The sequence below is a fragment of the Pleurodeles waltl genome, chromosome 4_2 (genome assembly GCF_031143425.1).
Source record: "Pleurodeles waltl isolate 20211129_DDA chromosome 4_2, aPleWal1.hap1.20221129, whole genome shotgun sequence".
NCBI lineage: Eukaryota > Metazoa > Chordata > Amphibia > Caudata > Salamandridae > Pleurodeles > Pleurodeles waltl.
The window spans coordinates 1,051,806,886-1,051,821,905 of NC_090443.1; the positions used below are offsets into that span (position 1 = coordinate 1,051,806,886).

The window sequence follows — 15,020 nt, forward strand, 5'->3', positions numbered from 1 at the left end:
GCTGCCAACGGTCATAATAGGCCGAGCGGCAAACCGCCACAACTGGCGGTCTTCCGCACGGCGGTCCCTCAGCGGTCTTGGAAAAAGACCGCTGAGGTCAAAATGACCCCTTAAGTACTTTCCCACTGCTCCAATTTTCCCTTTTCTACATCTCATACACGTGATCATAAGAATGCCCTAGTATTTTAGCTAAGTGTATTGCATCTTTAACCAATGGATGTTTCACTGCTCATAGTCTGACTAGTATTTCTGTACTTCTACACTGGACCTTTAGTTGATCACAAATTAGCTCGTCCGTCATTATGCCAAACTGCCACTTGACTGACAATTCTTGTAATCTAGAAATGAACTCATCCACTGTTTCACCTATCCTCTGAGGTGGGGTGTACCATTTAAATCGCCTCATTACTATATTTTAACTATCACAAATTCCACATAGGTGCCATTCTCTTCTTGGTGTCTTTAGAAGTGTCAGAATCTGTTGACATCACAATCTAGAGAAACAGGTAAGTACTTAAAAACACATTGACCTTCTTTGCCTCAAGTGCTTAGAAGGATGACTTTCTTTCTTTCTTGAAGAGCACAAATCTTGACCATTTAAATCCTCTAAATAGTTCTCGAACATGTCTTTCCATTCTTTCCAAACAATAGGTGGATTTCCATATTGTGCAGGCAATAACGGTGGAGGTATTACAGCCGAAGTTTCCATAATGCCAAAGTCAATTACAAAAGAAAGGTTAGTTTACCCAGAGAATTATCCAAAACAAACAATATAGAAAAATGTGTCAACATGTAGTTAGACGGTGTGTACTTTGAAATGTATTATGATTCCAGTCTTATTTTTATTGCAATTCTGGTTCCAATACATTATTCGTACTGAGGTCGCGGTCTGACACCTCACGCAGAGTACAGTCAACTACTGTGGCCGTGCATCCATATAAACTGGTCTCCCAGGTACTCAATTGTGGTATGAACACATCTATGTTTAACTAGATACCCCACACCTCTTGAAAACCACAAAAATACACTACTGCCTCTCAGTGGGTAACACCTGCGCTCCGAGTAGTTGTTACTCTCTAAATCAAAGGCCCATATTTTTACTTTTTCAGGCAAAACTGCGTTAGTGCAGTTTTGCGTGAAAAAGTATAGCGCCGGCTAGCACCATTCCAAGATGCCGGCCAGGCGCCATATTTATGGAATGGTGCTAGCCGTCGCTAAGGCCCTGTTAGCGTCCTTGTAAAGGACGCAAACAGGGTGGGGGAGGCGTAGGGGAAACCGGAGCTTGTGCACTGAATTATGGCGCTACACTGTTTAAAGGCAAAAAATTCCTCTAGGCACTGTAGCACCATTTTCTGCAACACAACCCCCATGGACAAGGCTCCTGTCTTAATAAAGACAGGAGCCATGCCCACCACCCCAATGGCCATGCCCAGTGCCATTCAGGGAGCCCCAAGTCAGGGTCCCCGGGTGTGAAAAAAAATATATATATATTTATACTTACCTGAGATGGGTCCTGTGGTGTCCCTCTGGTGTGGGTGGGAGTTCCCCAGGGCCAGGGAAGGGCACCTGTGGGCTCTTTCCATGGTCTCTGACGCCTGCCCATACCCAGACGTTAAATAATGGTGCTATGCAAGCTTGGCGACATTATTTAAGGCCTCCATCCCCCGTGCTGGATTTTAGCACTAAGGATAAATATGGTGCTAAGATCATATCATCCTTTTCTGGATGGGAACGCCTACCTTGCATCTCATTGACGTAAGGTAGGTTTTCACGTCTAGGAAATAAAGTTAACTCCATTACTTTGGTGCTAGACATGTCTAGCGCCAAATTATAAATATGGAGTTAGGTTTGCGCTGAATTAACGTGATAAAAATGACGCTAATTCAGCGCAAACCAAATATAAATATGGGCCAAAATATTTCTCCTATGCTCCTCATTTGCTCAAAAACTGTAATTTACCATTGTCAGCATTAGTGTGTGCAGACGATTAATGATTAAGGCTCCCTGTTTTTACTGATTTTTACAGATAAATACAGTCAAAGAACTTTTATTTTCCTGTCTGTATTTATTTTTAAATGTGGATAAAAATGGAAATCATGTTGTGTTTTTAACTATATCTAAATGTTGTCTTTACAGTTTAGAAAAGTTGACACAGTGCAATTTTTGAAAGCTGCAATGTTATCCTACTGAGAAAAAACAAAGACAGCTAAACAGGTACAGTACAGCGACATACGGGACCAGTCTCCTGGCCTTCAGGTAAGTATTGAGCATGGTTCAGGACCACACCAACAGGTCACACCAGGCAGCGCTGCGGTGGCCGGGTGCAGTGGTGTAGTACGGACGAGCTACTGCAGGTGAGGACTGGGGATCGAGTCAGGGGGGCGCAACAAGGAGGTTCCACTCTTGAGATGTCTGGGGACATGGGGACACCCGAGGTCCTCTTCTCAATGGGCCAGGGGTGACAGATGCAGCGGTGCTTTGAGGCATCAGGATTTCTCCACTGGAGCACCCACGGTTAAGGGGCCTGCATGCAGAGGCTGCAGGTGACGTTGGAGGGTCCACAGTGGTCAAGTCCACGGTGGCCTTTGTCTCTGAAGGGCTGGGGAACCACACTGGAACTGTTGGTCCACTACAACTTGGGCTGTGCGGCATGGGTATAATGGTGCTTTCAGGTATCGGGTTTTTGGAGGTCCGGAGTCCTCTCAGTTTGACTTGGGGTGCCTGCAAGATGCAGGGAAGAAGCTCTGCAGCTCCATAGGAGTTCCTGGGTCTTTATTGAAGGCAGGCAGTCCTCCTAGGCTTTGGAGGCACAACAGCTGCAGGACAAGACGACATTGGCACAATTCGGCAGGAGCAGCAGACAGACCGGCAGGGCTGGGTCCAGGTCTGGTGCTTCTTCCTTTGCTTTTGCAGCTCTTCAGTGTCTTTCTTCTTAGATCAGCAGGAATCTCCTTTTCTGGTGCCACCGTCTCCCCTAAATACTGCATTTAGGGGCATTTCGTGGAGTGTAGGGTAGTTGCCAGTGTGCTACTTGCCCCTGGGGTCACTGTATCTCCTATGTGACCACTTCCTGTGGTGAGTGGGCATAACCCTGTCCCAGAGTTCCTAAATCTTGTCCACATCAGGCAGCTCACTGTAGGGGTGGGACTGACCTGAGGGGGTGGACACACCTTCCAGAAAACTAAATTTCCCACCTTCCCAGGTGCCAAATGGGCCGTGGGGCAAAGGGTCGGGATCTCCCCTGTGAGTGAAGTCAGATCTGCATACCAAGGGACTCTTTGAAGCCCCTTCCCTTAGAATGTAGATTTACAGGTCATATTGTTGGGTGGGTGTGTAAAACATCTCTCTCTGAGCAGGCTTTGTGATTGACCGCCTGAGGGCACAGGCTGTCATCCTAGGAGTTTAAACTCCTGTCTGGTGGGGGCAGGCTGGTTAAATCTAGTCAGTCCCCACACAGGTAGTTGGTATGTTTTCAAGGGACACCTCTAAGGTGCCCTCTGGGCGCATGTATTAATAAATCCATTACTGACATCAGTGAGGGTTTATTAATATGAGATGTTTAATACCAAACATCCATAGTTTCAGTGAAGCCATCATGTAGCTTAGGAACTTGTACTGACCAGCGTCCAGCACATGTACTTAAAATGACTTCCATGTTCACTCCCTAAGGCCCTCATTATGAGTGTGGAGGTCCGCCACACTCGCGTTGACGGTCGGACCACCACATTCCAGTCGGTCCGACCACTCAATTACAATCCTGGCAGGCAGACCCTCTAGGGGACAGCCGTCCCCGCTGGGAACATGGTTCCCTCTGGCATGACACCAGTCATAGTTGTACTCAGCCAGGGTTGACTGCACTCACCTGGCTGATCACAACTCCTGTCACTGCCAGTCTTTCCATGGCGGTGTGACCACCATGGACAGGCTGGCAGGGAGGGTGTGCTTGGGCCACGGGGGCTTGCACTGCCCATGCCCTTGGAATGGGCAGTGCAGGGCTCTCCTGCCCAGCACCATTAGAAGGTGCCCTGTCTGATCTGCAGGGGTTGTGCGTTCCGAGGGTGCTGGTCGGCCGCTTCTGTGCCTGCGAGACAGCACTCGGCTATCTCATGCACTGCTCCTGCCGGTCTGACCAGAGGGAACACTCTATTGCACTGCTCCTGCCGGTCTGACCAGAGGGAACACTCTATTGCACTGCTCCTGCCGGTCTGACCAGAGGGAACACTCTATTGCACTGCTCCTGCCGGTCTGACCAGAGGGAACACTCTATTGCAATGTTCCCACCAGTCAGACCAGCAGAAACATTGTAAGAAGGCAGTGGGGGGATGCCAGTGCCATAGGGGTGGCGTCCTCCCGCGGTTGTGGCGGTCCCGAGGTGGACCGCCAACCTGTTAATGAGGCCTGTGTCTAAGAATCGACAAAGACACAGCAGGGGCACATCAGCTCGAACTGACCGTTGTAGTTTTCAGACACAGGGACGCATTTAGCAGCCCCAGCTTAATGTCTGCTTTCATTCAAAGCAGCAACATGCAGGTGGAGGGGGGGCTGTTTTTAATTTATTTCCACCTCCAGCCGGGCCATAGGTAAACGCTGAAGTTATGGGGCAATTAGGCCTCCTTTTGTTCCAATCTGAGCCGGCCTGTGTGCGATCTGGAGGCTCACACTTGTATGTACATGAAGGGAAGGAAATGCTCACAGCTCTTCCCAGGTACTTAAAGGAGGAATGCTTTTGACTCTGTTCAGTACCTGTTCATAAGAGTAATGCATGCCTTGTAGGAATGTGGTGTTGGTCTGTCCCATAACAATGTACATACCACAATTTTTATTTCTTTTTATAGTGCTACTCATTCCGGTGCAGGATGTCAGGCGGCTTTAAATACCATACATATTACACATTGATCATAAATCATGTAAGTATGTACATCAATGTGCAATAAGCTTGATGCACAAAACAGTGACGGTTACAAGTCATAGGAGTCATGTGTCCTTCATAGCTCACTGTGTTATATCAGAAGGATCACAATGTATTAACTGCAAATAACAAAATGATCTGTGTTAAAAGCAGTAACCAACATACCTATCTAGCTAAAACAAAAAAAACTGTCATCCGTATGTTATATGACGTGCTATTAAGGGTTATGTTACAGCCTTGTAAATGGAGCATAGGAGGGCCATGAGTGGACTCCATGGTGACCTTTCTCTGCAATCCTTTTTACTATAAACGCTCTCACTTTTAAATCAGCCAAAAGCAAAGCAAACACCCACCATTCTATTGAAGCTGGCCACTCAGATGGCATCAGGTGTTAGAAGTTGCACAAATGCCTAAAAGAGGGGGTAAGTTTGCCTTCACTTTACAAGAACTTGAATACAGATGAATCATGCGCTGCAAATCCATAGATAATGGGCTGAATTCCAATGAGGAATGGTGTGGACTTGTTGCTTTGCTGCAAAACCTAATCTGACTATCATAATACCATTAATTATCTACAGATCTTGGTCACCATGATATTGTTGATATATTTTTTTCCCATCCCGCCAGAACTGTATAGGATGAATTCCTCTAGTCTGTGTGAAGAATTGATCCAGATGATAAATATATCACCAATGTACCACTTCCAGCATCTAATGGAGGACCTGAAAGGGTTAGAGTCATTCAAAACATACTGTTGCTCAAAAGCGCCCACATAAATATTTGCCAAATGTGAAGCAAAAACTGCCCCCATAGAAGTGCCCTCGCACTGCTGGTAAAAGTGGTCACCAAAACTGAAAGTAGTTGGAGGACAAAGCAATATTTAGGAGTTCAATAATAAACTCAGTGGGAGCCCAAAATGGGTGAGGTTGTGCCTCAAGAATATGTTCAACAACGTGCATGCTTTCTTGTTGTGGAACGCTGGTATGTAAGGATGTTATGTCATGGAGAGTGTACGGCACAGGCACTCTGGGGTGATTAAGGAATATTCCTTAGTGCTGAGAAAACCAGTGTTCTTGACTTTATTGGTTGCCCTCTGAGTGTTTTTCTTAATGGAATCCAAGGGATTGTGTGTCAGTGTGATGTAATGTTGGGGGATTGGAAAGTTGTAATTTTTCTGAGTCATAATCGACATAATCTTGAATGACAGTATCCCCACCCTTGTCTGCAGGTTTCATGACTATACTGTCATCATGTCTAAGATCCTCTAATGTTTTTATTTAGCTAAAGAAATGTTGAATGTGGAAAACTTCATATCTTGACTAAAATAATTTGATGTCTTTAAAGACCAGCTTTTCAAAGTTAAGAGTTCAGGAGGCAAACCTGCGATGGGAGGAAAAAAGGATGAGGGAGGTCTCAGCCCTGTTGCTGAATTGTCAGCAAACCCGTCTTTGTTTTAAAAAAATATCTTTAGCCTAATTTTATGTAAATATTTTTGAAGTTCTACCTGTAAGATGAAAAATCAGTTCTTTCTGTAATGACAAAAGAGAGATCTCTGTTCAAAAGGGATATTTCTGTTGAGAATGAAGTATGCTGTGATAGATTATAGATGGGAATGGGTTGGTCTTCAATATTATTCATCCCAGTGGATAATCGAATATTCCCTTCAGTGACTAAGGGCCCTCTGGTCCCCGTCTGTAGTATTGCTGTCTGGTTTGATGGTCTCCTGGTCTTTGATTGACATACAGATATAACTAATCTTGAAAGATAACAAACATAAGAGAATCAAACAATGCTGTTAGTAGCTGGTAAATGGCCCTTAATCAATTGATTAATGCACGAAAAGTGTATGGAAATTATGGGGAAACACTTTTTCGTTAAACAATGTATGTAATTGTTATCATTGTAAATAATTCTATTTAAGGAATTTGTGAAACAAATATCCATTGTAGAGACCCAATGAGTTCTTGTTCTATAAAACAAAATAACAATAGTCCTGTTTTTTATCAATGTTTTTTTGATATTGGAGGTACAGTATCATCACATTTTGGAGACTAGAAAACATTCAAACTTTTGGGCCTGAGATTGCATACAAGGGCACTGTTCTTCTCATCGTTCATGAATTCTGGGTATATCTCATTCTTGATATTAAATGTGTGGTACAAATGTTACCAACATAGCAGACAGAACCTAATCCACTCTATATATAAGAATTTGTACACTAAAAATTTGGCCTGATTTTTTAATATTCTTAATATCTTTTGATTTACAGATTCCATGGATATACAATTGCATTTTAGATAATGATGGATACTGTTGATTAACAACTATTTAGTGACCAATTGATAATTAAGTGACAATGTCTTTTTATAAAGTCGATCTAGAATATGTGTACATAAGTACACTTTGGAAACAACTATAATATACATTATGAAGTTTGATGCATCAGTTGAGATTTATTTCCTCTTTCTTGTGAAGAGATCAAGAACATTTTGATTAAACTTTATAAAAGATCAAATAGAATATTTTGAGTAAAATATGCTGTATGGATCGTCTATCTAGGAAACTGAGAAACAAATGCAGTACCCCTCTTCATGGCATTTATAGTGTCTTGGAAAGACAGATGATCAGAGTTGTATCTTAAAAGAAATGTACAATTCTATCTTTTGAAAGTAACATATGACTGTAAATCTTGTTTGTAATTGTGCTCTCATGAAGATATAAAAAAATGATATCATGCTTTCCTTAAGGAGACAAGATACCAATGTTTCTCTACATTTCTAGATATCTACATGTATATAATTTCTATCATAACGTGTGGTGTAACTTGTGTGTTTTAAGAGATGTTTTTATGTTTGTTTTCAACTAAGAGGGTTACTCAAAACATGTGTTGGCTGGTTCTGGATTTACGGCTGATTAGATATTGTATCATATAAACCTGACCACAACAGATTTATAAATAAATGAACTATTAATTTAAAGAAAATTTAGAGTACAGCATTTTTCATGCAATTTTGATTGATTGAGACCTCCTTTAAGGTTTCATGACTATTGGATACTCTGGTGGGGTTATTGTTGGAGGCAATGGTGCTGGGCTTTGTTTTCTCAATCCCCAAATTTGAATCCTGTAAAATAGGACAGACACATTTAAATACTCCAAGGAAAAATACAACGGAGTGCAGAAAGGATGAAAGTTATGAAGTAACCCAGAGATGCAAGTACTATAAAGGTGAAACAGGATGGAGACATTTAAGGACCCCAGGTTAGACATACGAGAGAGATAAGATAATATGGAGATAATTAAATAACCCAGAGGTGGACTTGCAGTACATTGAAGACAGGATAGAGACTTTTAAGTATCCCAAGATAGACAAAAGGTAGAACGGAGCTAGGATGGACACTTTCAAATATCTTAATAGCAGAAGCGGACACATTTCCCCTTTATAAACTTGGGAAACATAATCCCAGGGTAAACATACAAAAAAGTGAAGAAAGTTTGGAGACACTTAAATAACCCAGAGAAAGACATGCAGTATGAGGAAGACAAGATGCAATAATTTCAATATTAAGTATGTTAGATAGCCAGCTCTATAAACTCACTCCCTTTTAAGTGCTCAGAAGAGCATTAATATTACCCAACTCCATTGTGAAATCTCAGCAAGCGTATTTGTCAGTGATAGGAAAATGAGGAATGTGACCTGTGTGCTGCCTTAAAAATATAATACCTCAAGACAATAGGAACAAGGCTGGAGGTGCTGTGTAACGCCAAGCATGCTCACCTGTCTTGAGACTTTCTCGATCAGTTTTTACATTTTGTCTCTCAAAGACCATCACTAAGATAAATCTAATCAATGTATTAAATGTTTTGCAAATCAATCACAAACTTCTGGTCATTGTCTGTCATTGTTTGTCACCTAGATTAACTGGGGTTCAGCATCTCTGTGAAGGAGTGAGTTAGAAAGACCATGCTGACATAATATTCCCAATGCACCCTGATCGGACTAATATTGCCGCATATTGCACAGCCAAAGGAAGTCCTCTAGTAACAGCCCATACCTGATGGGCAGCTGTACTGTTCTGTGAGAGAACAGGGCTGATTGCAGAGGCCCCCTAACTTTTTGCCCCCATTTTCTACTTTTTGCTGGTGTTTTCCTGACTCTGATGGTGCCCAGGGTACTGCTAACCACTCCCAGGGCCTGTGCTCTGTGTAAAATCAGTATGCAAATTAAGCTAATTATAATTGGCTAAGTTAACCTACCTATAAGTCCCTAGTATATAGTAGGTTTAGGGACCACAGCATAGGTAGTGCACCCATAGGTGCACTGCTGAGGTGTCCAGGGTCATTTTAAAGGCAGGCCTGCCTTGCTGGCTGCTTTTAAATTAAAGTTATATGCAAATTCGACTTTGGAATTGAAAGTAGTTCCAAAGTCTTAAACTACCTTATTTTTACAGATAAGTCACCCCTAAGGTGTGTCCTATGTGCCCCTAGGGCTGGGTGCCACGTAACTATAAGCAGGGACCTTATAAAAAATTGTTTTATAAGCCCTGGTGAGGTAAAAACAGCCAAATTTGTTGTTCCCTCATTGTAGTGAATGGCCCTCATAGGCTAGAATGGGGTGACTTTATTTTAATTTTAAAAGTCCCCTTAAATGACAGATACCAAGAGTTTGGTATCAAATTAATTATTATAATAAATCCCACAACTTCCAGTTGTGGGATTTAGTATAACTTGTTCAGGTAAAGAGTTTTAAACTTTACCTGAAAAGTTGTCAATTTCAGCCCTGCATTGTTTTTGCTGCTGTGCTCTGATTGGCCAGCCTCTGGCAGCCTGGCCAGGCTGCCTTGATGAGGTGTGAAGGGGCCTGGCTTCACACAAAGAGATGTGCCTGTGGGAGGAGATCTTCTCTCAACAGATGGTGAGGCAGGAAGGGGGAGGGCTGCCAAACTGGTCTTCAAAGGCAGTGAAGGACATTTGGAGCAACCCATCAACACCCCCACATAATGCAACCCCAGACAACTAGGTGCCCCCCTGATTAGATTAGTAGAGGGCAGGAGAGGGGAGTGTTTATGATTTTTAGCCACACCAGTGGGTGGGCTCAGCCAGATGTAACCTCCAAAAATCACTTTCAGCCATGATGGATTTTTGAGGAATGTTGCCTCCTGGGATTGATTTTTGCCACACTTCCCAGGAAGTGGATATCACAGGGGGAAGAACCCTGCACCTGATTGGAGAAACAGGACCCCCCTGTTTTTCACCCAGGAGCAAGGATAAAACTGGCAGACCTGCACCCACACCTCGGATCCCCATCAGATTCCAACAAGGAAGAACCAAAGGAGAAGAAGGACTGCCCTGCTGGACCCCTGGCCTGCACCTGGAACCTGCACTCTGAAGGACTGCACCAGCTGCATACTTGGGCTTCACCACAAGAAGGACTTTGCCTGGCTTCAACTGGTTCAAGGAGGGACTCCCTGTTTGCTACAGGTGAAAAATTGCTAACCATAGTCCCCTGGACCAACTCCTGAAAAAATCAACCAGCTGACCACTGTCCAGTGGCCAAAAAGGAGTCTGCACCAGGTGCATTCTGGGAGTTGTAGTCCACACCCCCAAGGATCATCTCAGAGCTTCTGGAACCTTGGGGTGAGCTGTGGACCCCAAAAGAACCTTAAAAGAACATCTGGAAGAAGATCCAGAAGTTTGGAGAACTTTTGAAAGAAAGCTCCATAAAGGGACCGACCCACCGTGGCAAATCTAGCCGGCTTGCCTCAACCGCGACCCGGCCTAATTTGCAGGTTTGTCCCGGTGAAGAAAATCTCCAAAAAAGAGACTAAGGCCCATATTTATACTTTTTTAGCGCCACATTTGCGTCATTTTTCGATGCAAAAGCGGTGCAAACATACAAAATACAATTGTATTTTGTAAGTTTGCACTGCTTTTGCGTCAAAACGCAGCGCTAAAAAAGTATAAATACGGGCCTAAGTCTGAACTTAGAAAGTTGACCGGGACCTCCCAGCCAGCGTATCCGAGGAGGGCTTCAAGGACGTTGGATCAAGATCCAGGTTTACCTCGGTCGAAGGATTTTCACCTCGAAAAAATGACTAAGTCCGAAGGTAAAAATCTCCACCGAGGGCTCCCGTGATGCGTATCCGGAGAAGAATTCCAGGAGGTCGGATTGGACTGGCAGGTTCGTCCCGCTGAAGAAAATCTTCAGAACAACGACTGAGTGCGAAGGTAAACTTTTGACCGAGGCCTCCCGCGGTCTGTAGCTGAGCCAGGCTCCATCGCAGTCGGCCCTAAACTTTGACTTTGCCCCGGTCAAGTTGTGACCAGATGACCAGATTGGCGCTTTTTGTTTCTAGGCGCTAGAAATCAATAATTCTTTAAAAATTCATATCTCTTGTTCCCCTTATCCGATTTTATTCATTTTCGTGTCATTGTATAGATAAAAATATAATCTATTTTTATAAATTGGTTTTGGATTTTTAAACAGTTTCCTGTGTTTTACTTAATTACTGTTTTGCAATATTTGAATGCTTTACACTCTGTCTCCTAGGTTAAGCCTTGTCGCTCGTTGCCAAGCTACCAAGGGTTGAGCTGGGTTTAATTTACTGAGACCTAACTGGACCTAAGTGGAGGTTAGTGGCCTATTGCTAAGTGTAGGTACTAACCTGCCCTTACCAATAACCCATTTTCCAATACGTTCAATGCTCAGACCACGGCACAGGGCATCTTGTGGGCTTCAGATCTCTGGTCCTCACATGCGTTCTTAAACAGCAAAAGTGGTCTCAGATGTTTTAATCACATGCTGGCATTGCACAGTAGGTTTTAGGCGATGTTGCGCTTTAGATGCGAGGTGTGGCACGTTGTGTGTTGTGGTATGATTCGTGTACTCTGATGTACTCTGGTATGATGGGGTGGGATGGAGTGCTATGGGGAACCCAGACCGGTTACATGTGGTGTAAAGTGTTGAGATGTGTGCATGTATCATATAGGTTATGCTGCAGCAGATAAAATAGCTCAGTTGGTGAAGCGTCAGGTGTATAATCTGTCTGTGCGCTGCTTGACGCAAGTTCAAATCCAAGTAGGGCCTGTCCCGCCTTACATCCTGCTGGCATCGCACAAAACAAGTACAATTGAGTTGAGTAAGGGCGTCACTCATTGCTGAAGTGCCAACAGTTGCACCACTCACAGGTAATGACACCAGGGTTGTTGGTAGAGCTGGAAGCAGTAAAAACATCTAATGCTGGGGGCTACATAGGTCATTAGTGGCCCTATACCCGAGTTATATGTCTGAGTTGCACGCAAGAGCATGTGACAAGCCAGAGGACCTTTTACAACTGATACAGCACATGGCAGAAGAGCTATAATGTAAGAACATTCCACCACAGTGAGTAAAATAATCTAACCTAAAGAGGGAAAATTAGAAAGACAAACATTGGAATGCAGGAGCAGAAGGACATTATCAATCATTATTGGCCCTCTGTCTTTCCGTTCTCTACAGTGGAGCTTTCAGTTCCATACAGCAAGGAGTGAGGTTACACCTAACTGTGCAAGTTTGATGTTATCTCCCACCAAGGAATGCATGGTCAGAGGTACAAACGCATTTTCTTGTCGCAAATCCTGTGATCACTAAATGGGTTTATGAAATCAAAAGGAATCGCTATTTGGAAGGGGCGGGTTTAGGGTATCCCTTCCAAACAGCAATTCTTTATTGTATGTATTTATGTTTTGCAACCGAAATGCAGTCGGAAAACATGAATATAGGCGGCAATCTATTTGCAAATGGGGAATGGTCCCTGGGGCCCCCTGCCCCTTTGGAAGTGATTCAGAAAACATCACTTAGGACTAAGCAGTTTTACAAACTTTCCTCTGTTTTTTGTAAACTCCTCTCGTTTTCCTTCTAGGAAAACGAGCTAAGTTTAAAAAAAAAAAAGATTGCTTTATTTAAAACCAATCACAGACATGTGGTCTTCTGACCTCAGAAGGTCACCATCCTTTTGATGGCAGCGAATCGTAGTGGGTCGCAATTCGTGACCTACCTCATTAATATTCATGAGGTAAGATGAATTGGGGTCCACTGTAAGGCAGTATTTTGTGAACCGACCCATTAGTACATAGGTCGGTTCTCAAAATACCATTGAATTTGCTAAAAGTTGGTGCAGAAATTGCAACCACTTTTAGCAAATCATGTGTATATACTTCTGGCCCATAGCTCTCCTATCAATGAAATCAGATGATTTATGCTGCAACAGAATGTAGCGACTCCAAAACATAGGGTGCAAAGGCCCTGCTGATCAGACACTTGTGGAATATTAGCAGTTTTCAGGGTCTGGCGCAAATAATACGTATATGATCTCACACGTGCTTTCAGTTATATTGTGTTCCGCTGCCTCAGGGTGGTCACAGGACTGGGGTCCCTCAGCCCATCCAGCTATGACAGAAGCCTGTATGGCATCTTGAGGAACCCTCGCCCACCCTGCCATGAGAGTAACTTGTAAGGTAAGGCCCCCTCCCTGCCCTGAGAGTAACCAGTAAGAACTGGGGGCCCCCAAGCTCCCCTGTCCTCTCTGCCCTGACAGTAACTTGTAAGGCCTGGGGCCCTCAGCCCTCTCTTGCCTGAGAGTAACTTGTAAAACGAGGGGCCCCTCAGCTCTCTCTGCCCTGAGAGTAACTTGTAAGACCAAGGGCCCCCCAAGCTCCCCCGCCCTGGCACCAGGCTGCCTGTTCAGAGGGTGCCTGAGAGCAGCAGCCAGCCCAGAGTGGGTAAGGCCAGGCACGCGCCTCTGCGCCTGGAGTGAAGATGGCCGCCGAGGCCTAGCGCATGGCGGCAGCGCCCGGGGCACGTGCTTGTCTTTGGGGCACGTGCTTGTCTTTGGTGGGTTTAATCGGCTCAGGACCCCCAGCAGGGCCACATTGTGAGTGCACAAGACTCCAGAGGCGGGAATGAATGAGAGGCTTAGCCCCCCTGACCCCAGCCACGCACAGGCCTGATCTTGCCTCTCAAACACAATGCACAAGAAAGCGGAAGTAATGTGCCAGGCAGAGCTGGGACTGAGCCAAGGCTTTGGTCAATGGGGCGAGAGAAATCTTGGGATTACAAACCAGAGCGCACAACAGGGAGGGGCCGGGCTCGGCGCCGCCCGCAGTAGTGGGAGCACATCAGAGGCAAAGTGTGCCCTGGCCCAGGGCGCCAACCTTTCAGGGGCCCCTGCTAGAGCCAGCTCTGTCCTGCAGAGTCCTGCCCTGAGGACCTTGAATAGTTCTTAAACAGATTGTTTTTAATACGTTTTACATTAATTTATTTTTAATGTGGATGATGTGTAAGAGATTTTTACAGAGATTTTGCAGAGGAATGTTGTGTTTATGTTTCATGCAACATTCATAACAAAAGTTTCTTTTAGCTAAAAGCAGGACCTCGAGTATGAAACATGGGGGGTGTCGCAGAGATTATTTTCAGTTACATCACTGAGCAGCAGCTACATCACTATACTGAAAGCACACGTCACTATCCCTGAATATTAGATGTAAGCACTTTCATAGTTTGGACAAGAGAGTCAGTGACTATCAGTGACCTGGACAAAGAGGGCATGAAAGTGCTGAAGCTGGATCATCAACTCAAACCTGTTCAGAACAAGGGCCCCCAAAATATGCTTAGTCCAGTGCCCTCAAAATGCTTACCAGGTCCCTGGACCATATCCTACCCGAGCCAAAGGAATCTGCTCGGATGAATGAGGCGAGTGAAATATTGTGTTTACAACCAGCTGCGACCCCTGGAACCGGGCATTTACCAGGACATTAGAAAGACAAGTTGAAACATCCCCTTCCTAGTTGCACATTTTCTCTGGATTTTTCTTTTGGTGTGAGTTTTCCTATTACACAACATTTAAGAATGTCTCTCTGCTTTCACACAGCACTTGCTTACAATGAATTCTGTCCTTATGAGACAGAAGAACCAAAGGGAAGGACCGGGCCGCAAAAAACAGTGAATTTATCCTTCATCCTGGTAAATGATGGAGGCCTGGGCAGCACTGGTGCACAATGCTGACCCCTGACCCCTGACCCCTGCAGTATGTGATGAGGGGCCCGACGTCTCCCAGATCACAGAGATATTCATTG

At 44.4% G+C, this 15,020-nt stretch overlaps 1 long non-coding RNA gene across 1 annotated transcript; it reads left to right on the top strand.

Moving 5' to 3' along the window:
• The first annotated feature begins 682 nt into the window (after positions 1 to 682).
• LOC138294263 (uncharacterized) lies at positions 683 to 4,907 on the top strand. Its single transcript, XR_011203308.1, has 3 exons — positions 683 to 736; positions 2,137 to 2,214; positions 4,836 to 4,907. It is a non-coding gene; the product is annotated as an uncharacterized lncRNA (long non-coding RNA).
• Positions 4,908 to 15,020: the final 10,113 nt, after the last annotated feature.